Raw genomic sequence first — 27,951 nt, 5'->3', positions numbered from 1 at the left:
AAATCTTAACATGCTCCATTGGCTGGAAGCAGAACTTAGGCCATGTCTACACTAGCGAGTTTCCAGTGACACAGCTGTACCGATACAGCTGTGCCGCTGTACAACCACTTTTGTAGCCGCTCTCTACTGGTGGGAGGAACTCTTCTGTCAACATAATTAAATCACCTCCAACAAGTGGTGGCACCTCTGAAAACAGGGGGGCTGGAGCCCAAGGGCTCCATCTCTGACTAGCAGAGCCATGGGGCAAAAAATGGAGGCCTCAGACCCAGCACAATGAAGCATGGCTGTGTAAAGGCCAGGGGGCACAGACCATCCTGGAAATCCAGGATACCGACATTGTTTAACTGTAACTTACATTCATTGCCAGTTACTTCCCCTTTCCCCCGCCCCTTATATACTGATTTTTGTGTGTTTTATCGCTGAACCCACATCTCCTTTGACCCAGGCTGGGTTTTGGCCCACTCTCACTTTTTCTGTGTCTGCAGAATTGTAACTTTTTGGTCATCAAGTAAGTTCTCCCCAAACACCTCCCAGTTTTCATTACCGTTTCCCACTATATATTCATGGTCCCACTCACTTAAGCCAGCTGCTGCTTTAAGCTTTGGGAAATTGGCCCTCTAGAACTCCAAGTACACATGACCCTAGTTGGTGCCGTATTCTGTTCGCACAAAGTAAATGCAACCGGATCATGATCACTGGTACCTCGGCAACTGCTAATGTTCAGCTCAGTGATTAACTGTTCTTTGTCCCTCAGAACGAGGTTCCATACTGAGTTCCTTTGCATTGCGAGCAGGATTCTCTGTGTTAGGAAATTATCATCTATTGTTTTTATACACCCCAAGGAAGTTTTGTTACCAGCCAAAGGAAATGTGTAGCAAGTGTTTCCCAGGTTGAAGTCCCCCATAATAACAGTGTTTCTTCCTACACGTTATTGACAGATGCTTAAGAAGCAGTTTGTTCTGTTTCCTAGTGAGATTAGGTGGTCTGTAACAGATGCCCACCAGTGCCCCCCCCCATATCCTCAGTTTTACTTTTACCAGTGAGAACTTTAATCCACTAGCCTTTGTGGTCCTGTGATTCTGCATGGTCTGGGACAGGTAACGGCGCCTTTGAGGTAAAGTACCACCTCTCCCCTTTTTCCCATTCTGCCCTGACGGAACAAGTTTTAACTATTGATTTTTAATGTTCCAGTCACAAATCCAAGCCAGCAAGTTTCAGTAATACCAGCCGTGTCATGTGTCCTCTCTCTTACCTGAGTGTCTCCAACGCCTCTTGTTTATTCCCCAGGCTCCGGGCATTAATATAGAGATAATTAAACATGTGCTCCTTACATGCCCCTTTGTGCTTGGATTTGTCAGATGCATAACACTGATGCTGGTTTACATATCTGGGGGTTTGTACCATGTGAAGGGGAACACTCGCTGGCAGCTCCACCTAGTGATCAGGCCAGGTGTGCTGAGTTGTCTTCTTCCCAGGCTTCCCATTTGGGTTGGGGTTTGGGATTCTGGACCCTTGCACCTTCAGGATCATCCCCAGTTAGGTTCCCACCAAGGGATAGACTTCTGTCATTGTCACCTTTTCAGGGGTTGGTAGAGGAGCTCAGGCCCACCCTCTCCACAGGACTCTGATCCAGGGCCCAGTGGTAGGCTGTTGAGATAGGCACTTTGGAGTGCGATGCAACTGCCTCCCTGGATCGCTTCCTACCAGCATCTCTTCCTGCAGGGCAAATTAAAGTCTCTGAGCTTCAAAAGTCCCCCGTCCCTCTTGGTTAGGTCTGTATCTCCAAGCCTCAGGCTGCAAGAGTTCCTGGGATGCCCCTTCCCAAGAGTTCAGAGCACAGGTCTGCTCCCTTCCGCTGCCTGCCCCCTTCTGAGATGCTCTGCTTCCCCTTTTAAGCCCTGCCTCCAGCCTGTGCAGGCACATTCCAGGATCTGCAGAAGCGTGTCTGAATTGGCGTCTTTGTAGGTCACTGCAGAAGGGGTCTCTCCTGCTGACCTCAGAATCTAGTTTATTCTGGTGGTAGTGTTCTTCATCTTCACTCACGGAAGGCAGCAAGCTGTCCTGCCGTGCTTCTACCCATTGCAGAATGCCCTGTCCATTCTTCTTAGCATACAGTCCCCACTAAGGACTGGCTGTCTCCTTTGGCCAGTTGTGGATGTTCTCTTGGGCTTGTCTGGGTCTGTCTAGCCTGAGCTGGCAGCAGTTCTCAGTTCTTTCCTCTAATGTCTGTAGGTCCTTCCCTCTGGTTCGTTCTTGGAGGTTGCTCTCTTCAGATGCCTTACTCTGCACCTGGCAGCGCTTTGATACTTCCAGCTGTGAGCAGATCCTTGGGGTTCTCCTACCTCTGGAGATAACAAATTTCCAGTCATCTTTTCTGTTTTCTTGTCTCCCTTGGTCACTGGACTCCACAGCCTCCCAGTGTGGTATCTGCTGTCGTGCTGGCTGGATCTGAGTACCCAGGAATTTCGCCATAGCCGTGGTGTTTTGCAACATGATCAGCTGTTCCTCCGGACCACAAACCTTCTCCTCCATCCTCACACCTCATGCAGATGGAGTCTCTTCAGGCAGGAAGTGAGCGTGGCACATCCGGCGCAGGTCACAATAGCTGTTCACTCTTGTAATGTGCCGATAAAGGCTTCAAACGCTCTTCTACAAACTCCCATGGAAACTCGGCCCTTAGCCGCTTGCTGTTATCCTGTCCCTATGGAGGAGATTGCTGATGATCTAGGGCTCTTTAATCTAAGAGACAATGGCTGAATGAGATGCTGAAGTGAGACAAAAATCAGACTAGAAATTTTTATCAGTGAGGAACCATCAGAACAATGGATCTAGGGACATAGTGGGGTCTCCATCACTTGGAGTCTTTAAATCTGACCTTAACATCTATTAATTAAATATATATCTGATTTAATTGGTTTGCAAAGTGCTTGAATTTCTCAGGGAGAAAAAAAATCCAGTGATGGCTCATAGGTGTTTATATCCCAAGGCTGGAGTATGAAATGGGGTAAAGGTGGCATGCCCCAAGGTCAGTATATGCTGCCTTATCACTCGACAGAATCATGAAACGTGAGGTTAATATAACAGTATTTACAACTCTCTCATAAACATTGTATCCTTGATAATGAAAAAGCAAAGTAATGTTTGTTGGGTTGCAGTAGGGATAATGCAGGGCCTGTGTACTTACATGTATATTTTGCTAACCTTTTACCTCAATAGAACAAACATTTAAACATAGAGTCGTGTGACTGAAAGGAAACCTGACTCACTCTTCTAGCTCAGATCTACCTTGCATAGGACAGCCCAGGATTCAGTCACCAGTGCCCTGAAGGACCAAGGGAACCCATGTTGGTTTGGTGGGGCTGGAGCGACCCAGAGTTCAGGTGGCGGCTGGGTTTTCTTTTCCACAGGACTCTATAGAACAATATTATCCAGACAAAAACTGTAGGACCTGATCCTGCACCAGATTGTGCATCCCCTGGCGCTGCAGTTGCTGCAGGATGGGGGTCTTGGTTTGGAGGAAGTGAACTTGGAGGAATGAACTCAGGAGATGTGGATTCTCAGATGATGTTGGGCAAGGACCTTCCTTACCCTATGCCTCAGTTTCCCCATCTGTAAAATGGCAATAATGACACTGACTGACCTCCTTTGTAAAGCGCTTTGAGACCTGCTGGTGGAAAGTGCTATATAAGTGTAACCCTTCTGCCCGTCAGAGTTGGCAGCAACAAGGGCTGGGTTCAATATCTAGGGGATCCATTCCAATAACACAATGCAAACCGGCTCGAGCCCCCACCTAGTGACCTGGGACAAATATATACGACCCCCGCTGGGCGCCTCCAAGAGGCAATACTTCCCCTCTCGCAAGCACATAGTCTGAGTGTAGCAAAAAGCCTTTTAATAACAGAGAGAAACAATGTGGCATAATGTTGGGGAAACACCACCCACAGGATTCATAACACAACCCATGAGCAAAAAAACCCACCCCAAGCAAATTGGGGCATGCCCCTTTCCCTTTGGTTCTTGAGTCCAGCAACCCCAAATCACCCAAAGTCCCAAAAGTCCAATGACCCAAAAGTCTCTGTCCCTGGTCAGGGCAGCCCCAGAGTTCGAAAGTTTATCTGCGGAGCTTTACCTCCCACCCTGGGTGGAGATGGGACTGGGGTAAGAGGCACCTTACTTGATCTGAAGCTAACCGCCCCACAGCTCCATAGGCCTTCGCTCCACCAGCCGCCTCACGAACTCCTTCGCTCAGCTCCGCGGCCCACAAGCAGCTCCCGCCGTCCCACAAACTGCTCCGCATCCCACCATCCTACAAACTGCTCCACCAGCCTGTCCACAAGGCACTCCAGCCGTCCCGCAAACTGGTCCATAATATATCTTCAGGCTCCCCCACTACTTAACACAATGCTCAGTGATTTCAGCTCAGCTCTTTGGTGAATTCAGCTTGTAGTAGGGGACCCTCAGTGCTGGTGCACCATTAGCTCAAAGTGAGCTCAACAACCTGTAACTAGACTTCTAATGAAATCAAAATTAGCTCTGATATTCCACAGTGGGGAGAGAAGGGAGTGCAATTAGCATGTAAGGCCCTCCCCAAGGGGCCCATGCCACCAAGTATTAATACTTGCCCCCAGCCTCTCTCAAGTCACAGAGTTTTGGAACCCATGACCCTTGCCTAGCGAGTGCTACTTAGTTGATGGTGAGTCCCTCCATCATAACAAAAGGCCAAGTACAGTTCCAAGCACAGTTCCCATAATCAGGGTAATAACAATTTATTCTTCCTGCCCCAATAACAGAGACACTGGGGATCCCACAGCAGCCAAAGTGACCATTTGAGCAGCTATGGCCTCAGTCTAGGCGGGGTGGGTGTGCCTATGCAAATGAGATCAGCCCCTGAAGTTTTTTTCCACAACTTGCCACACCTCACCACCAGATGTCAGGGTGGAGCTCATCCTGACACGGCTTACATAAGAGCTAGGTGTTGTTGTTATATAGCTCATAACCATGAAGACAAGAAATAAGTTTAAAAAACTACCTTCCTGGGGAGCATCCCCTCTCAGAAAAGCTCCTTATCTCTTATCCTTATTTCAGTTGTCTTCAGCTACTGTGTGCTGTTTTCAGTTATTTTCTGTAAAAGCCCTGGAAGCAAATCCAGCCCCACACTTAGTTTGCTGGAAGTTAAGGTTGCTTTCAGACATCCTCAGAACCCAATGAGACCAGGAGTAAGTGAACAAGGTGTGATAAATGAAGGGTGGGGGGTAGCCCCCGTTTATGAAGAGCCATCCATCCAGTTAGCTGTAACATCTCTCTTTGTCTGTTCTCTGCTTGCTTTACCTGTAATAGGTTAACAAGCCCGCAGGTAAAAGGAAAGGAGTGGGCATCTGACCACAAGAGCCAATGGGAAGGTAGAACTTTTTAAAATTGAGAAAGAAACTTTCCCTTTGTCTGTTCTCCGGAGAAGGAGACATGGAGCAGCAGTGCTGTGTAAGGCTTGAACCAGGTATGAAATTTCATCTTCCATATCTAGAAGAAATTATTTGGACAGGGAATGTTTCGTTAGACACAATCAGGTTTATTTTTTTATTTTGGCTTGGGGATCTCCTCTGTGCTAACCCCGATGCTATTGTTTGCTTGTAACCTTTAAGCTGAACCCCCCCAAAAGCTAGTTGGGTGCTTAATATTTGGAATTGAGCTTTTAAAATCTAGCAAAAGCCTAAGCTCTAGATATATTTTTTTCTTTTTAATTTTTTTTTACCTTTTTTAAGAACAGGGTTGGGTTTTTGGTGTCCTAAGAGGTTTGTGCATGTTGTTTGATTAGCTGGTGGCAACAGCTAATTTCCTTTGTTTTCTTTCTCAGCTCTTCCCCGGAGGGGCGTGAAAGGGCTTGAGGGTACCCCACAGGGAGGAATTCCCAAGGGTTGGTTTTGGGTTTTTTTTTTTGCTTTTGGGTGGAGGCACAGTTTACCAAGTCAAGGTCAGAGAAAAGCTGTAACCTTGGGAGTGTAATACAAGCTTGGAGTGGCCAGTATTAATTTTTAGAAGCCTTGCAGGCCCCCACCTTCTGCACTCGGAGTGACAGAGTGGGGATTCAGCCTTGTCACACGGACGTGAGCTTTGACATACGTCGGCTACATCTTCACTGACAAAACAGTTGTTTCTACAGGGGTAGGGTGACCAGACAGCAAATGTGAAAAATTGGGACAGGGGGGTGAGGGGTAATAGGAGCCTATATGAGAGAGAGAACCAAAAATCGGAACATGTGGTCACCCTATACAGGGGTGATAGCTCTGTAAAGGGGGATTAGCCATTGGAATAAACTCCCAGGGGAAGTGGTGGATTCTCCATTTCTTGATGTTTACAGATCCAGGCTGGAGGCCTTTCTGGGAGATGCTTTAGTCCAACGCAAGTTACTGGGCTCAATGCAGGGGTAGCTGAGTGACGTGGAAGGGCCTGTGGAGGTCAGACTGGATGATCTAATGCAGCGTCTCCCAAACTGTTTTGGCCACGGAGCACTTTTTAGTCTATTACCGAATACTTATAATATTATTCTGTAGTTGTTTGGTTTTCAAATAAAAAATTGCGTTATTTATGCTCAAATATATTTTATTTTATAAAACAAAGCAAAAATATAAATTTAAAATAACTTGAACTAACAATTTCGAACTGGAAAGCGCGTATAAAGTAGTACAAAAATCAAGGGCAAGAGTCAAAATTAAACTCTCGATTCTTTCACTGAACACCTCTTCACGTCGTGTGGAACACCAGTGTTCCGCGGAGCACAGCTTGGGAAACGCTGATCTAATGGTCTCTTCTGGCCTTAAATTCTCTGCATCTCAATATACAGCCCTAGTGGAGACGAGGAACAAGTAGTTTTTACCTACATGCAACTTGCTGAGGTCAACACTAGACCCCCGCACGCACACACTTAAGCTTGAGCTCACCTAGCTAGATGGAAGTAGAAATTCCAGAGCCTTGTCTCCACTAGGGTTGTACTTGATCAGTCCTATGCCCATGTAAAAACACATCTGGTTTTGCAGTGACGCCATAGCCCTAGAGGTCTACTGAAGCTCCAGAGCTGCTCCTTTGGCCCCTGAAGAGACTCACACTTGTATGTGCTGAGGCCCAGGGTCACTCACCGCCAGTGACCAGCGAGCACCATTATTAATATGGAGTTATGACTGCGTTCCAAGCTAGTTTTTTATTCTGTACCGTAACTGGTGTCAATTTGCTAGTAGAGGTAAATTGATGAAAGATTAACAGTGTGTTAACTTCCTGCATGTTTAACTTTGAATGAGGTCTCAAAGCAACCTGGATTACTGTTTGTTTACGCTCCCTAACTTCGCTTTCAGACACACACAATGGAGCAGTCCCAGGCTGTGGGTGTCAGATGTTCACGGGGTGTAAAGTGGCGGGTTAGCTGGGCTTTTTCTGAAAATGACACTGTTCTGGATGGGCTCCCTGGGTGTGTGTTTGGGTCTGTGCAGTGGCTTCGTGCGATGGGGCCGGGTTCATCCAGTGCAGAGCCAATTCACGCTGGCTGGTGGGGGGAGGGTGGGCTTTCCCCTCCCGCTTCCGGCCAGCTGCAGAGGCCCTGAGCACCAGGCTGGGCTCCCTGCCCCCTCGCCAGAGGGACAAGGGCCCCTGGCTGGCACCAGCATAGCGCTGCGGCCTCTGGAGTCGCTATGGGGAGAGCTGGGGAGGGGCAGCGGCACAGGTGCCCCCCGGGTGGAACCGGGCAGACAAATCAGCTGCTGATACAAGAGCAGAGGTGGTTCCCGGGCCCTGCGGGCTGGGGTGTGAGCTGCGGTCCCCGCTCTCTGGAGCTGGCGGGCTGGGCTCTGCCGGTGCTGGAGCCAAGCGACGGCCCCGGGCTGCGGCCGCTCGGAGCCACACCCCGACCCGCGCGGACCCCCGATAGGGGGCGATCGTGTCCCAGCCTGGAGCCCATCACCCACGGAGCCGAGCCGAGCCGAGCCGAGCCCCTCCTCTGGCCCCGCCTGGCTATGAAGGCCGCTCCCGGAGCTTAGCCCGTGAGTCCCAGCGTCCGTGCCCGGCCCAGGTGAGCGGAGCGCCTGGTTCGTCCCCTGCCCGGGCCGGGCTCTGCATGGTCCAGACCCCCGCTCGGTGTCAGCGGGGCTTCCCATGAGCCGGGATCCTGGCAGCAGCGAATGCCCCGGGCTGTGAGGGGGAGCCGGGAGCCGGGAGCCGGGGGTGGGGGGCAGGGGCCTGTTGGCGGGGCGGCAGCAGAGGTGCCCCATAACTGTTGAGGGCGCGGAGCGATGCAAAGGCTCTGGGGCACGCAGCGGGGCTCGGGGCAGGCGCGCCGGAGACAAAGGCGTTTTGGTTTCCGGAGCGGCTTTGCACGCCGTGCTATGGAGTCTCAGCTGGGGACCGGTCTTGCAGGCAGCTGCTTGAGGTTACAGCCCACCGCGACGGGGAAGTCCCTCCTTGGCTGCACCAGACTTGTCAGGCTGTAGGACCCAAGGGAAAGGCTGCTGCAGCTGGTGTCCAGGGAGCTCTGGCAGGTAAGGAAGCCAGGGCCTGGGGAAGACCGGCTTTGTGGTAGGTAGACAGGTGGGGAGTGGCCGTTGTGCCCCCCAGGAGAGCCCAGCCCCAGCTGTGTGATGGGGGGAGACGGGCAGGAGCTGGAGGCGCCGGGAGTAAAAGCTTGGAGCCAGCTGTGTGCAGGAGGGTCCGGGAGAGGCTCTAGCTGGGCGGGAACCGCCCTGAGCCTGCAGGCAGCTGGGGCAAGGTCCAGCTCTGTGCGGCAGCCCTGAGCCATCTCTGTGCAGGGGGAAGGGCAGGAAAGGAGCTAGCTGTGCCAGGGAGGTGCTGGGCACGGAGGGCTAGAGCCAGCTGTATGCGGAGGGAGCAGGAGCCGGGAAGAGGTGCAAGCACTAGCCACTCTGCAGCATGGTCGAGGGAGCCAGCGCCCTGCTGCCAAGTACCTTGCCCTGCCCGCCCAGGGGAAGCTCACGGCAGTTTTGCAGAGCCCAGGCCTGTGTGAGGAGGGGGAGAAGTTGGCAGCGAGTCTCATACACCAGCCAGCCCCAGCCTGTGCCCTGGGGAAGAGCCAGTTGGCTCCGGTGGATATAAGCCCTGGTAGAAGTCTTGGGGGAGAGGGGGACATGTGACCCTGTGTGACCCCCCACACACACACACACACGCTGCCTCTGGGGAGCAGAAAGAGCTATTGGCTGTGTGGGGGAGCGTGGGGGGTTAGGAGCAGGAAGGGTTATTGGCTGGCTAAGGGGGCTGGGTTCTCTCCTGGCTCACACACAAAATCATAGAAGATTAGGGTTGGAAGAGACCTCAGGAGGTCATCTAGTCCAACCCCCTGCTCAAAGCAGGACCAACCCCAACTAAATCATCCCAGCCAAGGCTTTGTCAAGCTGGGCCTTAAAAACCTTGAAGGATGGAGATTCCACCATCTCCCTAGAGAACCCATTCCAGTGCTTTACCACCCCCCTTAGTGAAATAGTGTTTCTTAATATCCAACCTAGACCTCCCCCACTGCAACTTGAGACCATTGCTTCTTGTTCTGTCATCTGCTACCACTGAGAACAGCCGAGCTCCATCCTCTTTGGAATCCCCCTTCGGGTAGTTGAAGGCTGCTATCAAAACCCCCCTCACTCTTCTCTTCTGCAGACTAAACAAGCCCAGTTCCCTCAGCCTCTCCACGTAAGTCAGGTGCCCCAGCCCTCTAATCATTTTCATTGCCCGCCGCTGGACTCTCTCAAATTTGTCCACATCCTTTCTGAGGTGGGGGGCCCAAAACTGGATGCAGTACTCCAGGTGTGGCCTCACCAGTGCCGAATAGAGGGGAATAATCACTTCCCTCGATCTGCTGGCAGTGCTTCTACTAATGCACCTGCTGGCAGTGCTCCTACCAATATGCCGTTGGCCTTCTTGGCAACAAGGGCACACTGCTGACTCATATCCAGCTTCTCATCCACTGTAATCCCCAGGTCCTTTTCTGCAGAACTGCTGCTTAGCCAGTTGGTTCCCTAGCCTGTAGCGATGCATGGGATTCCTCCTTCCTAAGTGCAGGACTCTGCACTTGTCCTTGTTGAACCTCATCAGATTTCCTTTGGCCCAATCCTCCAATTTGTCTAGGTCACTCTGGACCCTTCCCTACCCTCCAGCGTATCTACCTCTCAGCAGCTCAGTAACGTACATACAGCTTGTAACAAAGGAACCCAGTGGCAGTTCACCCGCGGTTACAGCCCGGTCTTTCCCCACAGGATGCTACTGCTCACGGACTGGGTGCTGGAGCTGCTGAGCATGGAGCGGACCCCCTTCTGCGCCTACACCGTCTCCGCCCTGCTCCTTGCTCTGCTGGCCCTGCTCTTCCGCACCCTCCTGCAACTTGGGAGATCCTGGCACCGCTACTATGTGACCTGCCAGCGGCTGCGCTGCTTCCCGGAGCCCCCACGTCTCAACTGGCTGCTGGGACACTTGGGGACGGTAGGTGTCATGTCCCGTGGGGGCGAGAAGGGGGTGAGTGTCTTCTCTCCCCTCTTACTCCTTGTTGCCACTGACACGTGGCTTGACCCCTGCTGGGAGGAGCCACCCTTGCCCACCCCAAGGGAGGGGCTGGTAGAATAGCCCCTGAGAGGGCTGGGGGCAGGTGACCCTGCTGGTTCAAGCCTCTCCCTCTCTCCCAGGTGAAGGGCTTTGGCCCCAGCTGGTGCTGGCAAGGGGAGCATGGCATGGCAGGTTGCTCAGGGCGCCGTGCTCACTGCAGCTGCATGACACATGGGAATGGGGTTGGGACCGAGCAGGGGTAGGAGACGAGGGTCCTGGGACAGCTCCACCAGGTTCTCAGCACACGCCCTGTCTGGCACCAGAGTGAGCAGCGTCTGAACTCAGTCAGACTTCCTGACCCAACAAGGCGGGCCTGAGCTGGAGGCAGAGGCATTGGCCACACTGCTGCTCCCCATCCTGCTGTGGGTGGGGCCCTTCCTATGGTTGCTGGCTCTGATGCACCCCCGATACGGCAGGGCCCTGGGATCCATCTCTGGCACTGGATGGGGCAGGTGGGATGCCGGCCCACATGCAGAGTGAGACAGGGGTGCAAATGGCCCCCTAACCACTCAGTGCCCTGCACTCAAATGCCACATTCTCCAGGCAGGGCCCCAGGCTCAGCGTGGGATGTGCCCTGGTGGGTGTCTCTGGGTGCTGGTGCCCAGACACTTGCCCAGTGGCAGGGGCTCTAAGGGAACCAATCCATAGAAGCATCTCTGCTCACCACTGGCCCCTGCCATGCTCCCTGGCCCAGCCCCGTGACACCCCTGCCAGCCAGCTGCACCCCAATGGCTCTGCCTGCATTGGTGGTAAGTGGCCCCTGGGCCTGTTCGGCCGCCTTTGCTGTGGAGCAGGGAGGGTTATAAAGCCCCTGGCAGGATGGCCCCACCTGGGGTAGCTTTGGCAAGGGCATAGCCAATCACCATGTGCTGTGACATCGGGCATTGCAGGAACTCTGCCCCTCAGAGCACAGAGGGACCTAGGGGACCCAACTGGCTGCTTGGAGTGAGGCATGTTTGGCCTCAGAGCAGCCACCAGCGCAGTGAGGGGAGATAGGGTTGGTGTCAGAGGGTCCCTGACACTAGGGGTCGGGTCAGTGTGTAGGTCCCTGGGGAGAGGGGCAGTCTCGGAAATGTATTGCCTGCTCCGGGGAGCATCCCCCAAGATGGATGGGATGTGAGCACTGGGCAGGAGTGAGGGTCTTGACAGATACACTTGGTGAGGCATTGCCCACGGCAGTCCTGCCTCTGATCACAGGATCCGATTCTGCCCCTGCCTGGCATGCACTGACTTGCTCAGGAGTCCCGGGTAAGATTGGGTCCCTCCTATATTAACTCTGCCCCGTCCCTCCTGCAGTTCATACCTGGTGAGGAGGGGCTGAGCCTGGTGTCCCAAACAGTGGCTACATTCTCCCAGGCCTTTGTGACATGGATGGGGCCCTTCCTGCCAGTCCTGTGCCTGGTGCACCCTGATTTCCTCAAGCCGATCACAACAGCCTCAGGTACGCTGACTTCTGGGGGTGGTGGTGAGGCTCTGAGGGTATGTCCGTACAGCACATAGACACCTGTAGCTGGCTCGGGCTCAGACTGTGGGGCTGTTACCCTGCAGTGTAGATATTCCAGCTGGAGCCTGGCCTCTGGGACCTCCTCCCTGTGGGGTCCCAGATCTTGGGCTCCAGTTGAGCCCAAATGTCTATATCTCAGATTTACAGCCCTGAGTCCGAGTCAGCTGACATGGGCAGGTCACGGGTGTCTACATGCACTATAGACACAACTTGTGGGGCCAGAGATGGGAAACACCAGCTGGGCCCCTCTAGCCCGTGACCTCGGAACCTAAGCAGGACTGGCCCCAGCAATCTGTTCTCCAGGGCCCTGGCCAGGCTAGCTGTGAACATCCCAAGGGACAGGGCTCCCAGCCAGGCCCTTACCCCCAGTGTGACATCATGGTGGTATGAAGGCTTTCCTGACTTCCCCAGGGCAGGGCTGGGAGCCAGTCACCTGAGACCCTGCAGAGCAGCCCGACCAGAGCCCTGGGGAAGGCACCAGAGGGGACAATCCGCCTGGGGAGCTAATGGCCGTCTCCCTGCAATAGCTCCCCAGGGTCCGCACTGTCCAGCCTGGGTTTCCCTCTGCTCCAGGTCAACCCCCCAGCCCCATGGGTTACAACCCTCGTGTTCTCATACATAATCAGTGCAGGCCCCTTGGCTCAACTGACTCGCTCCTCTGCCCGGGTGAACCAATCCTTCCCTGCCACCTTGGCTGCTCTCCCCTGCGTTCTGCACTGTGTGGGCCCAGCAGCCTCTTCTGGCCTTGACCCCTGGGATTGAGTTACTGTCCAGGGGGCCCAGAGCTGAATGCAGGGTGGGTCAGGCCAGGAGGGACCATTCTGCTCCTCTAATCTGACTGCCAGTTTCACACAAGGCAGAGACCCTCCCCAGAGCTCCCTTCAGCCAGCCCCGAGCTCCTGGCTGTGCTGGAGGGAGCGTTGCAAAGGGACATTATCTTTGAAAACTCGTGGCGAACGGGGGAAGTCCCAAATGACTGGAAAAAGGCTAATGTAGTGCCAATCTTTAAAAAAGGGAAGAAGGAGGATTCTGGGAACTACAGGCCAGTTAGCCTCACCTCAGTCCCCGGAAAAATCATGGAGCAGGTCCTCAAGGAATCAATCCTGAAGCACTTACACGAGAGGAAAGTGATCAGGAACAGTCAGCATGGATTCACCAAGGGAAGGTCATACCTGACTAATCTAATCGCCTTCTATGATGAGATTACTGATTCTGTGGATGAAGGGAAAGCAGTGGATGTATTGTTTCTTGACTTTAGCAAAGCTTTTGACACGGTCTCCCACAGTATTCTTGTCAGCAAGTTAAAGAAGTATGGGCTGGATGAATGTACTATAAGGTGGGTAGCAAGTTGGCTAGATTGTCGGGCTCAACGGGTAGTGATCAATGGCTCCATGTCTAGTTGGCAGCCGGTGTCAAGTGGAGTGCCCCAGGGGTCGGTCCTGGGGCCGGTTTTGTTCAATATCTTCATAAATGATCTGGAGGATGGTGTGGATTGCCCTCTCAGCAAATTTGCGGATGATACTAAACTGGGAGGACTGGTAGATACGATACAGAGGGACCTAGACAAATTGGAGGATTGGGCCAAAAGAAACCTGATGAGGTTCAATAAGGATAAGTGCAGGGTCCTGCACTTAGGACGGAAGAACCCAATGCACAGCTACAGACTAGGGACCGAATGGCTAGGCAGCAGTTCTGTGGAAAAGGACCTAGGGGTGACAGTGGACGAGAAGCTGGATATGAGTCAGCAGTGTGCCCTTGTTGCCAAGAAGGCCAATGGCATTTTGGGATGTATAAGTAGGGACATAGCGAGCAGATCGAGGGACGTGATCGTTCCCCTCTATTCGACATTGGTGAGGCCTCATCTGGAGTACTGTGTCCAGTTTTGGGCCCCACACTACAAGAAGGATGTGGATAAATTGGAGAGAGTCCAGCGAAGGGCAACAAAAATGATTAGGGGTCTGGAACACATGACTTATGAGGAGAGGCTGAGGGAACTGGGATTGTTTAGTCTGCAGAAGAGAAGAATGAGGGGGGATTTGATAGCTGCTTTCAACTACCTGAGAGGTGGTTCCAGAGAGGATGGTTCTAGACTATTCTCAGTGGTAGAAGATGACAGGACAAGGAGTAATGGTCTCAAGTTGCAGTGGGGGAGGTTTAGGTTGGATATTAGGAAAAACTTTTTCACTAGGAGGGTGGTGAAACACTGGAATGCGTTACCTAGGGAGGTGGTAGAATCTCCTTCCTTGGAAGTTTTTAAGGTCAGGCTTGACAAAGCCTTGGCTGGGATGATTTGATTGGGGATTGGTCCTGCTTTGAGCAGGGGGTTGGACTAGATGACCTCCTGAGGTCCCTTCCAACCCTGATATTCTATGATTCTATGACAGCCCATCTCCGTGTAAAGACTCCCAGGGATGGCAAAGCCCCTGTGTCCCTGGGCCAGCTGTTCCCAGGGCTCGATCCCCTCCCTGTTAAACACTTGCACTGTGTTGCCAGTCTGAGTTCGTTCCTGCTGGATCTGACTCTGCCGCTGTCTGCTGGATGGCAGAGCCGTCTGCTGCCAGGCATCCCTGCCCATGGAGGGGCTGGTAGCTGGGATCTAGGCACCTCTTTTCCTGCTCTTGAAGAAATTAAATCCATTGGGCTCCTGTAGCCTCCCCCAGAGAGGCAGGTTTCCCAGAGCTTGAGGTGTTCTGGTGGCTCCTCCCAGACCCCTCCCCAGCTGTCGCTGTGCTATTTGAGGTGGGGGCACATTGGAGGGAGGGGCTATTGCCTCCCTGCTCCGTTGTGGGACAGCTCTGCCCAGGCAGCCCCAGGAAGCTTCAGCCTGTCTCTGGGGCCGTGCTGCAATGGAAACCCTGTCGGACAGGCTGGGCTGCGCAGCTCTACAGAATCCCCTTTTTCCCCCCGGGCGGTTCTGGATCCGCCCTGGAGTATAGGCTGACTTAGTCCAGCTCCTCCAGCTCCCTTGATGTGACTGCTCTTGCTGCAGGCCACTGTCTGCACCAGCTCACCCTGGGCAAAGGCCGTCAACGTGCTCTGTGCAGGGAGGCAGGGGAATAAAATGGGGCCATGTAGCTGCGGGGGCCAGGTGTTTGGGGGGGGGGGGTCTACCTTGTGTCCTAGTTTGTACCAGTTCCTGTCTGGCTCTTGAGAGATTGTGTCATTTGCTGCTTTGGGGAGTCCAGCCCAGCCCCTGCCACTCTCTGGATCCAGGGGCACCCAGAAGGCTGCCATAAGGGGATGGGCAGAGTCCCACTGGGGTGTGGGCGAGGAGTGCAGGAGCAGGCAGAACGGCTCCAGGTGCTGCAGCCTGCGAGCTATTCCCTGGCACCTTTGCAAGCGGGGGAGTGGCGCCCCTGCAGCATAGCCGCCCCTGGTGCTGCCGGAGAGCCATGGACTGTCCCTCACCCCATCCAGGCCACTGAGCACGATCGGCTCCTCTCCTGGGCACAGGGCACGCGGACTGGCTGTCTCCGGCATGGAGAGCCAAAGGTCCATAGGGGGGACTGAGGCTCTCGGCTCCAGCAGCACAGTGCCTGTGGCTCCTGGGAACAGCAGCAGGAGAGACCCAGCCATGCAGGGCAGGCCTAAGGCAGCACCCAGCAGGAGCTGCTGCACAGCCAAGACCCCTCCAGCCCGGGCAGGGTGATGGCTCGGGACAGACTGGGCAGCAGGGCCAAGGGGCACTGCCTGGCTGAATTCCTCAGGGGCAGCAAGCAGAGCCACCTCCCCACTGGGGACCTGTGTCATCAGTGGTCTTGCAGGAGCAGCTGGGGCCCCTGCGGGGGAGAGGGGAGACATGCACACACTCCAGAGGCAAGGGAGTGAAGGCCAGCAATGATCAGTGACGTGGGGAGCTCGTGCTGGCCCTGTCCCCTCCCTGCCGGCCAGGGAGAGTGGCCCCGGCCAGGGCCAGTTGCCCAGTGCTCTGGTGTCTCTTGTAGCGCCAGTCACCCCCGGGGCTGAGAGGAGCCAGTGGGTGCAGCAGAGGGTGAGGGTTCTGTGCAGCTGGGCCCCCCAGCACCGCCAGCGCAGGCCCCTCTCTGGTGAGCGAGTTGCTAGAGCTGTGCGCTGCAGGGGGACGAGCGATGAGCTGAAGCCAGACTCCGAAGGAATCCAGCCCCCAGCCTGGTCGGTGCTCCCTGGCCTGGGGGCTCCTGCTCCAGCCTCTTCTGCCCCCTTGCGGAGGGGACATCTCTGTCCCCGTTAACGTACTGCTGCCACTCTTCCCAATTAGCCCTGCTCCAAGTGGCGGCTGGGCCCGCAGGGCCAAGGGCACGTGGAGCTACGCTGGGGCTTGTTTGCTCATCCCTGAACTGCTGCCCTGCAGGGTGGTTGAGAAGTGACTCTGGAAGTTTCACCAGGGCCCTGAGTCCAGAGCTAAAGCAACAAATAGAAATGCTGCCCCTCCCCGCCAGCCTAGCATCCAGCCCCACCCCGCCAGCCCTTTGCATGACTCGCTGTGCCCAGGAACCCAGTGCAGTGTGCGGGAACTATGTAAACAATCCCGTTGCTGATGCAGCAGCGGGAACAGAGTCCAGCTCCCTCCCCCAGTGCCAGGCGGGCTTGGCAGGACACAGAGAGGGGAGGTCTGGCTTTAGTCCTCAAAGCCAGCAGCTGGGTCTGAGCAATGAGCGTTGCTCCCTGGAGCAGAGTTGGATGTCACGGGGCCAGGACAGAGGTGCTTCGGGGCTCAGGAGCCCTCAGTCTCCTGCTCAGCTCAGCTGGATAGCAGAGAAGCGCAGGGCGGGGATGCAGTGCTGGGGCTGTGTGAATGCATGTAGCCAGTTCATGCCGGGGCTGAGGGCTCATGCTCGCTGCCCACTGAGCCCCCGGGTTCACCTCTGCACGGAGAATGGCTGGGAGCCGTGTTTGCAATAACACAGGGAGCCCCAAGTGGCCCCATCCAACCGACTGCCAGGTGAGGGCAGCCCCCCCTCCCCCATTAGAAATGAAGCCAGAGGCGCTCTGAGAGCAGGCAGCAGTGATTCTGTTGGGGAGCTGCCGCTCCTGCAGTGGGTTGAGTCGGGCGCTGGGCCCAGCATGTCACCCTGGCCGGAGACGTGGCCGGAGTCCCAGCTGGCCCGTGGCTAACCCATGGCTCCTCGTTGTAGGGTCAGAACACGGAGGAGGGGATGCAGTGCGTAGATGAGCTCGTCGGGCGCTACAGCCACTCCTGCCTTTGGTGGTTTGGGCCCTGGTTTCCCATTCTCCGGCTCTTCCACCCAGAGGCCGTTAAACCTGTGTTGCTGGAGTCAGGTAGTGAGGGTGGCCCCAGCGCCAGGAGTTTGTGTGCCTGTCTGTCTCTCTGTCTGTCCTGGGGCTCAGGAGGGTTGGATTCCCAGCAGGCGCCTGGAGCTCTCGATGTTACGTGTGCTGCACCCGCCATGACGGGACCTCTGGGGACATGGGCCCAGTGGTGAGAGGGCAGCTGCTCCCTAGAAAAGCCCCCGGCCAGGAGGACTGGCTGCTGAGACCAGCCCTCCTCCACGTGGCTGAGGAGGAAGCTGTTTGGCTGTCGGGGCTGGGGGAAGGTATCGGGTCTTGGGCCAAGCTCAGCTCGGCAGGTGGCTGTTCATTGGGCTGCTTGTCTGGCTGGGTGCTGCCAACCCAGGGTCCTTAGTGAGTCCCCCTGGCCCCAGAGGAGTTAGGGCAGAGGCTGTAGCCATCCCTTAGCATCCTGAGAGGAGCACATCCCGCTGGCTGAAGCCCAGCAGGAGCTGCTGTCAGCCTCTGGGCCAGTGACCCATGGGAGCAAAGGTTCATTGAAGCCCTGCCGGCATCCCTGGCTGGTGATAGGCGAGTGGGGGATCTGATAGCAAACAGCTGGCTCAGGGACATCTTACGCCCTTCATCAGCTCAGTCCATGGTCCCAAAGGGGGCACGGCAGGGTTGTGGGATGAAGGGGACAATGAGGGAGGTGGTCCGGGGGAGAAACAGGTCAGGGGGAGTCATAAGGACCAAATGGCCGATGTTCTTGGGGGGGCCTATGGGGAGCAGCAGAGAGTGTGAGGCTGATACTGTTGTGGGGGTGCATGGCCGTGAGGCTAGTGGGATGTTGGGGGTGGGGGAATCTGGAGAATGGTGCAGAGAGGGGGTGGTCCTGGGGCTAGTGGTGCAGAGGGGGCAGTTTCTGCCCCTGTTCTCTCTGGCTGACCCAGGGAGAGGAGCAGCTGTGGCCAGCTCAGTCTCAGGGAGCTGGGCCTGCCAAGCCACCTTTGCCCGTCTCCCGTGCCACCCACGCGAGTGCCAGCCATTCGCACAGCCCTGCGAGGTAGGGAGTCACTGAGGTACAGAGGGGGCAGGGGACTCACACAGCATGTCCATGTAAGAGACAGGAATAGAACCCAGGAGTCCTGGCTCCCAGCCCCCTCCAGACCCTGCTGTAGCCACAGGATCCCCACTCTGCTCACAGAGCCAGGGAATACAGCTAATAAGGGAGTTTTAAAGATGCCAAGCTCTCTATTGTGAAGGCCCCACGTGACTGCCAAGCTCACGCGGTCCGTGGGTCACAGGCACTGCCCCAGGAGGAGTCTCTGTCGCGCTGCAGGCCCGGCCCAGGCTGCGGATGCTGCTTGCCCCCCGTGTCCTCCACTCGCTCAGAGCAGAGCCTGCTCTGTGTGAGGGGCCTGGTGGCTCAGCGCCTGGTCCCTGTCGTGTGGCTCCTTCACGCTGTTCACTGAGCCTGTCCTGTTGCCCCAGCAGCCGCCCTCCTGGCTGCTAGGGTGGAGCCTGGAGCAGGGTGTCCAGCAGGGTTCTGCCTTGTCTGATGGGGGCTGCTTTCACAGGGCGATGCGCCAAGGCTCCTTAGGAAACAGCCTGTGGAGCAGGCGGGCACTGGACAGACCCACATTCCTGCAGCTGCCCCTTTCCAGACCAAAAGGGGGCCCGTAGGTGCTGCAGCTCCAGCCGGGGCTCCGATAACAGTAGTCCTGCACTCCTTCCCTGTGTCCTATGCCGTGTATGTGTGTGTGAGCGCTAACGCCAGGGTGCACCCCATTACCGCCCCCCGTGCCGTGTGTGTCTGAGCACTAACACCGGGCTGCGCCCATCTCTGTTCCACTCTGCCGTGTGTGTGTGTCTCAGCACTAAACCCCAGATGTGCCGCATCTCTGCACCCCCGAGCCATGTGTGTCTCGGCACTAACCCCTGGGCCTGCCCGTCTCTGGTCTCCCCCACAGTTGCCATCGCACCCAAGGACTACCTGTTCTACGGCTTCCTGAAGCCCTGGCTGGGTGAGTGCCCTTTCTTCTGGGCTTGGATCTGCTGTGCTTGGTGTCATGGGGCCCGAACCCCAGGGGAGGGGCTTGTGGGGAATGGAGGGTGTGATGTTCCCCTCTGGTGTTATCTGGACCGATGATCAGCTAGGTCACTCCAATCCTTGACTCTGGGAGCCAGCCTTACCCTGCTCTGCTGTGACAACCCCCACTCCGGGGCTGTTCACGCACAGCCCCTGGCATGTAAGCTGCTCCTTGGTCTGTGCAACCGAGTGACACTAGCCAATATCTCTGGTTCCAGACACAACCCTAGGAACCTCCGTCTTGCAGTGTCCAGTTATGTCCGCTGCAAGCTTATGAGACTTCATCAATTTAACAAAGAAATTGATATTTACCAGGCTTGTTCTCCCAAGGGGAGTCTCTGACACACTTCAAACCAAATGCACTGCGTCAGGTAGAATAAACAAAGAGATTTATTGACTACAAAGATAGATTTAAGTGATTTATAAGTCAAAGCAAAACAAGTCGGATTTGGTCAAATGAAATGAAAGCAAAACTCATTCTAAGCTGATCTTAACACTTTTAGTGTCCTTACAAATTTAGATGCTTCTCACCACAGGCTAGCTGGTTGTCCTTCAGCCAGGCTCTCCCCTTTGATCAGCGCTTCAGTGGCTTGGTGAGGTCTGTAGATGGAGGTGGAAGAGAGAAGAAGACCATGGCAAACATCTCTCCCTTTTATCATGTTCTTTCTTCCCTCTTGGCTATGCCCCCCCACCCTGACCCTTCAGCGTCAGGTGAGCATTACCTCATCGCAGTCCCTGACTGACCAAGGGAAGGGGGATGGCTCACCAAGTTCCTACACCAAAGGCTCTTAAGCAAAGTAAGCTATCGTGGGATAAGAGGGAAGGTCCTTTCTGGATCAGTAACTGGTTAAAAGACTGGAAACAAAGGGTGGGAATAAATGGTCAGTTTTCAGAATGGAGAGAGGTAATAGTGGTGTCCCCCAGGGATCTGTACTGGGACCAGTCCCATTCAACATATTCATAAATGATCTGGAAAAGTGGGTAAACAGGTGACAGAATTTACAGATGATACAAAACCACTCAGGATAAGTCCAAAGCAGACTGCAAAGAGTTTCAAAAGGATCTCTCCAAACTGGGTGACTGGGCAACAAAATGGCAGATGAAATTCAATGCTTGATAAATGCAAAGTAACGCACATTGGAAAACATAATCCCAACTATACATAAATAATGATGGGGCCTGAATCAGCTGTTACCACTCAAGAAAGAGATCTTGGAGTCATTGTGGATAGTTATCTGAAAACATTCACACAATGTGCTGCGGCAGTCAGAGAAGCGAACTGAATGTTGGGAACCATTAGAAAAGGGAGAGATACTAATGCAGAAAAATATCATATTGTCTCTATATAAATGCATGGTACCCCCACATCTTGAATACTGCATGCAAGTGTGGTTGCGCCATCTCAAAAAAGATATATTGGACGTGGAAAAGGTTCATAAAAGGGCAACAAAAATGATTAGGGGTATGGAACAGGTTCCATATGAGGAAAGATTTTTCAGCTTGGAAAAGAGACGACAAAGGAGGGATATGGCCACTGTTGGCAGACAGGACACTGGGCTGGATGGACCATTGGGCTGATCCAGTCTGTCCATTCTTATGTCAGTGTGGAGCTGGAGCTACTCGTGCCATAGCCGTGAGCACCAGCACATGGGTGTGCCCAGGATCACACACACACGCCTTCACGTGCGCACGTACCTCTATGCACATACCACCATGCACCTGCACGTACACACACGCATGCACCTGCATGTTCATGCCCACATGTGCCCCCACAAACACACACACATATGCTTCACTCACACCCCCACCCATGCATGCATTGCACACGTGCACGCACTCTCGTGCCTGCCCAACATGCACCAGGGAGGTTGATTCTCGCTGAGCACCCCAGCTGGCTGAGACCCAGCAGGCTGGAGGGGGCCTGGACTGCGGGATCTCTGCCAGGGCTCTGAGCTGAGTGCCTGTCATCTCAGGGGACGGTTTGCTGCTGAGCAATGGTCCGAAATGGGTGCGGCACCGGCGCATGCTGACGCCAGCCTTCCACTTCGACATCCTGAAGCCCTACGTGAAGATCTTCAGCCAGAGCACTGACATCATGCATGTGAGTAACCCCCTCCTGTCATGGCACCAAATCCATGCCTGTGCCTCTGGCCCCTCCCACGGCGCACACTGCCCTGGCACCCGCCAGCCTGCCCAGGACCCTCCCCCGCCCACGGCACACACTGCCCTGGCACCCGCCAGCCTGCCCGGGACCCTCCCCCCCCCACGGCACACACTGCCCTGGCACCCGCCAGCCTGCCCGGGACCCTCCCCCCCCCACGGCACACACTGCCCTGGCACCCTTCAAATCCCAGCCTGCCCGGGACCCTCCCCCCCCACGGCACACAGTGCCCTGGCACCATGCCACCCCCCAGCCTGCCCGTGTACCCTCCCCCCAATGGCACACACTGCCCTGGCACCTGCCAGCCTGCCTGGGACCCTCCCCCCCAAGGCATATGCTACCTTGGCATCTGCCAGCCTGCCTGGGACCCTCCCCCCCACGGCACACACTGCCCTGGCACCCTTCAACAGCCTGCCCGTGACCCTCCCCCCAATGGCACATGCTGCCCTGCCACCCCCAGCCTGCCCGTGACCCTCCCCCCATGGCACACACTGCCCTGGCACCATGCCACCCCCCAGCCTGCCCGTGTACTCTCCCCCCAATAGCACACAGTGCCCTGGCACCTGCCAGCCTGCCTGGGACCCTCCCCCCCATGGCACATGCTACCCTGGCACCTGCCAGCCTGCCTGGGACCCTCCCCCCCACGGCACACACTGCCCTGGCACCCTGCAAACCCCAGCCTGCCCATGACCCTGCCCCCATGGCACACACTGCCCTGGCACCCTGCCACCCCCAGCCTGCCCGTGACCCTCCCCCCTTGGCACACACTGCACTAGTGCCTTCCTCCCTTGGCATATGTGGAACCAGCAGCCTGCCCTCCCCATGCCTCCCCCACACCCTATGCAATATGCTGTACCATCACTACACTGTGCCTCTGGCCCTGCACCGCCCCCCAAGCATATACTGCACCAATACCCTGCCCACCCACCCGCCTGCCCACTGCTCTTTCACCTGCCCCCACCACATGCCCAGCCCTGTCACTGCACCAGTCCACTAGCCTCCTCCCCTGTCTGTTTGCCTGTCTCTGACGCTGGCTGACCCGCATTGCATGGGCACTGGGCTCCGCAGTGCTGTCCCTGCAGGCAGCTGCTCGGGGGCGGCTCTCACGGGCACTGTTCCCCCACAGGCCAAGTGGCGCCGGCTGGTGGCGTCAGGCTCCACCTCCCTGGACATGTTTGGTCAGATCAGCCTCATGGCCCTGGACAGTTTGCAGAAATGCGTCTTCGGCTACAACAGCAACTGCCAGGAGTGAGTGACGCGGGAGCAGCTCCCCCAGCAGGGCCCCGCGCTGACCCGAGGGTGGGAGCCCCCTCACTGGGGGAGGTCAGAGTGGGGAGAATGGGCTGCAGGGTCCCTCCCTCCCTCCCTTCCTGGCCTGGCCCCAGTGAGCCTGGCCAGATTCACGGAATGGGTCCCTGAACTGGAGATCCCAGGGAGGGGAGGGTGTTACTGCAGGCCTGGGCAGGGGCTCTCCAGTGGGGTGTCTGGAGGCATTGGGGGGTTGCTATAGTGGCTGCGCCAGGCCCTGGTCAGCACTGGGGGTGGAGCTCCTTCAGCTCACTGCGCGGAGGCTGGTGCTTGGTGCTTGCACTCGCAGGTCTGTCTGCTAACGCCTGTGGGGTCGGCATGGCTGTGCTGTGACTCTCTTGGGGGATGATCCTGCTGTTGCATGCCTCTCGCTGCCAGGAAGCTCCTCACCTCAGTCCCATCACCCCAGAACCCTCCTGCCCCCAGTTTATACATGTACTGCAGGGCCCTCGTCGGCAGCTTGTACCTGTTTTACTGCACTGGTGCACTTACAGACATGAGTATAATTCTTGAGGTTCAGATTTATAGCCGAGATGGAGAGCTTTGTAGAGGCAAAGAGTTCTTTCAGAAATAGTCCATTGGTTATAGTCAAGTGTTTATATTCAGGGCGGTCCAGTCAGAACTGGGATCTCAGTCCTTGTGGCTTAGGCTTCCCCTGTGTGAAGCCTCAAGCAGATCTGAGATAAACAGGATCAGGACCCAAGGGTCTTTTATACAACTCCAGGCCTTCTTTGACAGGCCGGAGTCCTTAGGCCAACAAAAGGCAATCGGGGCGACTTTGAAGTAGGTCCATCACCGGTAATTAGCTACACGAAGTAACACAAGGCAGTTGCCGGTTTTTCCACCAGTCGCAGATGATTGGCTATACATTTCAAAGAGAGAGGAATACAGCGACGATATCCTGCGTTTACAGTTCATTGATGTTCTTTTGATCTCTGAATTAACCGAATACAGCATGGACAAGGACTGTTTGATTACATTGTTGACCTCTACTAATATGTACGTAAATACCCAAAACCACAAACGTAATCTCCCCATATGTTTTTAAGGGTTCAATCTGAGTCATTTGTCCTGCAGGATGCTTAACCCTTTCTGGTCATTTGTCACCGTCCCACATTGGCTGAGCCGCAGCAGCAGTCAGAGGCACCCAAGCTTGGTCCCTTCCCCGCCGGCTGGCCCGGAGATCCCGTGGCTGGGAGATCACGCCATCGCTCTGTGGCGAGGCCCAGCCCACGGGGATCCCCCAGCTCTGATCAGGGCGCCCCCGCCCCGGCCTGTCAGGAACATGCTGGCCTGTTGTGTTGCAGGACACCCAGTGACTACATTGCAGCCATCCTGGAGCTCAGCTCCCTGGTGGTGCGACGCCAGCACCGCCTGCTCCTGCACTGCGACTTCCTGTACCGCCTGTCACCCGACGGGCGGCGCTTCCGGCGCGCCTGCGACACCGTGCACCGCTTCACGGCCGACGTGGTGCAGCGGCGCCACCAGGCCCTGAGCCGCCTGGGCAGGGAGGCCTGGCTCAAATCCAAGCAGGGCAGGACGGTGGACTTCATTGACATCCTGCTCCTGGCCAACGTAACATGGTGGGGGGGCCTGCCCCATGGGGGTGGGGGGAAGTCACGGATGTCCTGCGATTGGCCAAGGGGACATGGGGGGGCCTGCCCCATGGGGGTGGGGGGAGGTCACGGATGTCCTGCGATTGGCCAAGGGGACACAGCAGGAGATCATGCCCTCGGGAGCATGGGGGTTCGTTGACGTCCAGGGCAGGGCCTGGAGTTCCCATTTGGCACTGCCAGAGAGTCCTGGGGAGCCAGGTGGAAGGTGCTGTGTGATGTCTGTCACACCAGGACTTGCCCCCCGGCCCAGCTCTCTGGGGCGGCCCAGCCAGAGCTGCCTTCCCAGCATGCTCAGCGTGGAGCGATATGAACTGCACTTGGCGACATGGGGCTGGCACCTCTGGGGAGCTCTAACACCAGAGCCAGGCTGGGCATGGGGGAAGGGGGGAGCCCACCTTGGGGCCTGGGGCTGTGGGGTAGGGCAGGGACTGCCTCTTTCCCCGGGCTGGGTGGAGGGAAGATGGCCAAGCTCACTCCACCCCAAGATGTCCCATCCTCCCAGGATCTGAAATGGGGGAGGCGTGGGCCGGTGGGGCTGGGGTCCCTGAGTCACGGGGAGCCAGGTTACCCGTCCAGCAGTGTGTGCTTTGTGCAGGATGAGGACGGCCAGGACCTGTCAGACGAGGACATTGCAGCTGAGGCCGACACCTTCATGTTTGAGGGTGAGGAGCCCCCCTGGAGAGGAGGTGGGGGGCTCTCCTGCTGACCTCACAGCCTCATGTGGGAGGATGGGGCCTCCGCAGATGACATGGCTCTGGGGGGAGGGCAGGAGAGCTGGGTTCAGTCCCTGGCTCTGAGTGACCTGGGTGTGCCTTTCTGTGAAATGGGGCTAAGACAGATCTGCCCCTGGGCACTGCCAGACAGTCCCAGCAACGGAGGAGGTGGTGGTAGTGGAGACAGATGCTCAGAGTCACCCCATTTGCCCCGCAGGCACGAGGGGCCTGGAGTTCCCAGCTGGCGCTGCCAGAGAGTCATGGTGAGGAAGGCCCCGGAGGAGGTGCTGGCAGGGGGAGGGTCCCTCCAGCCCCGGACTCTCCACGGTCCCTCTCTGCCCCCGCGGCTCTCACGCTGCGCTGGCCTCTCTCTGCAGGCCACGACACCACAGCCAGCGGCCTCTCCTGGGTGCTGTATAACCTGGCCTGTCACCCCGAGTACCAGGAGCGCTGCCGGGAGGAGATCAAGGACTTAATGCGGGACAAGGAATCGGAGGAGGTTGAATGGTGAGATGGCTGCTTCAGCTGCAGTGCTGGCACTGTCCAGTGCAGTGCTGACCCCCAGTACCCCCACTTCCACACCCTTTAGTTCCAGCACAGCCCCCACCCCACCTGTGAGGGTTAGCCCAGCTGCTGCCCTCCCCTCCCCACCAGTCTATGCCTAGCACTGGGGTCCCTTCACTTCTGCCAGCCCCACAAGCTGGAGGGCTTCCCCTGCAAGATGGGCCTAGGCTGCTCCCCAGTGCCCGAGGGCCCTGCTGCTCTGGGTTTTGCATGTCCCGCCCTGGATGCCCAAGGACCCTGCCACTCAGATGTGCATGCTCCCCCCCCTCATCACAGTGTTGTTTGTCCCCACAGTGCCAGCTACATGCCTATGCGAGTCTGTCCCAGCCCCATTGTCTGGCTCATGGGCTCACACTGGGCCCCTCATGCATCCACCTCTGGGGCCAGCGCTAAGCTCTGCTCTCTGCAGGGAGGACCTGTCCCAGATGCCCTTCTCCACCATGTGCATCAAGGAGAGTCTGCGCCTGCACCCGCCCGTCACGGCTGTGTCCCGGCGCTGCACCGAGGACATCAAACTGCCTGACGGACGTGTCCTACCCAAAGGTACCAGCCTTCTTCCCTGCCCCCCAGCCAGGGGCATGGCACCGGAACTGGGCCCATAACCCCTGTGGCGCACAACCCCTCCCCTCCTTCTCCCTTTCCTCTCTCTAATGAGGCAGTTTCCTCTCTGGCAGGGAACGTCTGTCTGATCAGTATCTATGGGACACATCACAATCCTGCTGTCTGGCCGGAGCCCTAGGTACCACTGGTCACTCTGTTCTGCCCCTTTGGCTCTACTCCACCCCACGGCCACCTTCAGCGTGGCACCAGGGGGCGCTGTGCTGCAGAGAGTGGGATTGCGGGGCTTGGTAGGGGCACTGTCCCCTCGGAGTCATTGCTGACCCAATGCCCCAGCGTGGCACTAGGGGGTGCTGAAGTGCCATCAAAGTAGCAGCTTCCTATTCCCAGTGACCCTCCCCAGAGAGGAAGCTCCTCCTCCCCCCCCCAGCTCGCCTAGAGGGGAGTGAGGGTTGCACCCCCGTTCACACTGGGTGGGGCTGGGTCACTGAGTGCTGGGTGGAGGCAGAACCATCCCCGCTGCCAGCACATGGCCCCAGTCGGAAGCTCACTCCTGGGGAGCCTGGTGCCCAAGCTGCACCCGGAGAGGGGCTGCCTTTGCTCCCCCTTGGCTCAGGGACCAGCCCCACACCCCACCCTTCACCCTCGCTCCCCTCACCGTGCCTTGTGGTTGCTGCTCCAGGTCTATAACCCACACCGCTTCGACCCAGAGAACTCCAAGAACCAGCCCCCACTGGCCTTCATGCCCTTCTCTGCTGGACCCAGGTAACCTGCCTGCCGGGCTCAGAGCCCCTCGCCGCACGAACTGCCCCCTCCCCCAACCCCAGCTGCCCACCAGCAAGCGGCTCCCTGGCTGCAGTGAAGAATTGTGGGATACGCAGGAGGTGGCCTCTGGTCAGTGTTGGGGTCAGCTGTTATTGCTGAGGATCTGTCCCTTCTCCCACAGGGGGGTGGGCTCCCCTCAGCATCTGTCTGTCCCTGCAGGCAGTGGGCTTTGGGGTGTCTGTCTGTCCCTGCTCCCCCATCCCTGCCCTCACATGGGGTGTGGTTTCCAGGCGAAGAGCACCGGCTGACACCCCTGGCTTTCTCGCAGGAACTGCATCGGGCAGAACTTCGCCATGGCAGAGATGAAGGTGGTGCTGGCGCTGACCCTGCTGCGCTTCGCCCTGCGGCTGGACGAGAGCAGGCCTGTGCGGCGCAAGCCCGAGCTGATCCTGCGCAGCGAGAATGGGCTGTGGCTGCACCTGGAGCCGCTGGGGCCCAGCCGTGAGAGCCGGCCCCCCGCACCGCGCTCCTAGGGCCGTGCACTCCGGCCCGCTGCGGGGATCCAGCCTGCTCCGCACAGCTCAGGGGCCTGCTGAGTGGAGGACCAGGTGGGGATCATGGTGGGGCCAGCTCTCTCCTCTAATCTAGACCAGCCCTCTGTACCAAAGGAGGCGCTGTGGGTCCAGGCATGGGGCCCCTCAGGTGCTGCAGGCTCCTTTCAGACACCAGCTGCTTAGCCCTCCCCTACCTGCCCCTGGGAGGCAGGGTGACAAGTGCCTCTCCCCAGCCCCGCTGGATGCCCACGGCCACCTGGTGACTCAATGTCAGAGCTAGAAATGGAGCCAAGCAGCCTGGCTCCCGGCCCTGCCCGCTCACAGCCT

The 27,951-nt window shown here is 56.8% G+C and overlaps 1 pseudogene; it reads left to right on the top strand.

Annotated features, from left to right (window-relative positions):
- Nucleotides 1-8,286: 8,286 nt before the first annotated feature.
- On the top strand, nucleotides 8,287-27,721 carry LOC141974869 (ultra-long-chain fatty acid omega-hydroxylase-like; annotated as a pseudogene).
- Nucleotides 27,722-27,951: the final 230 nt, after the last annotated feature.

Source organism: Natator depressus, chromosome 20 (assembly GCF_965152275.1).
Source record: "Natator depressus isolate rNatDep1 chromosome 20, rNatDep2.hap1, whole genome shotgun sequence".
Taxonomy (NCBI): domain Eukaryota; kingdom Metazoa; phylum Chordata; order Testudines; family Cheloniidae; genus Natator; species Natator depressus.
This window is presented reverse-complemented; position numbering and strand designations above follow the sequence as displayed.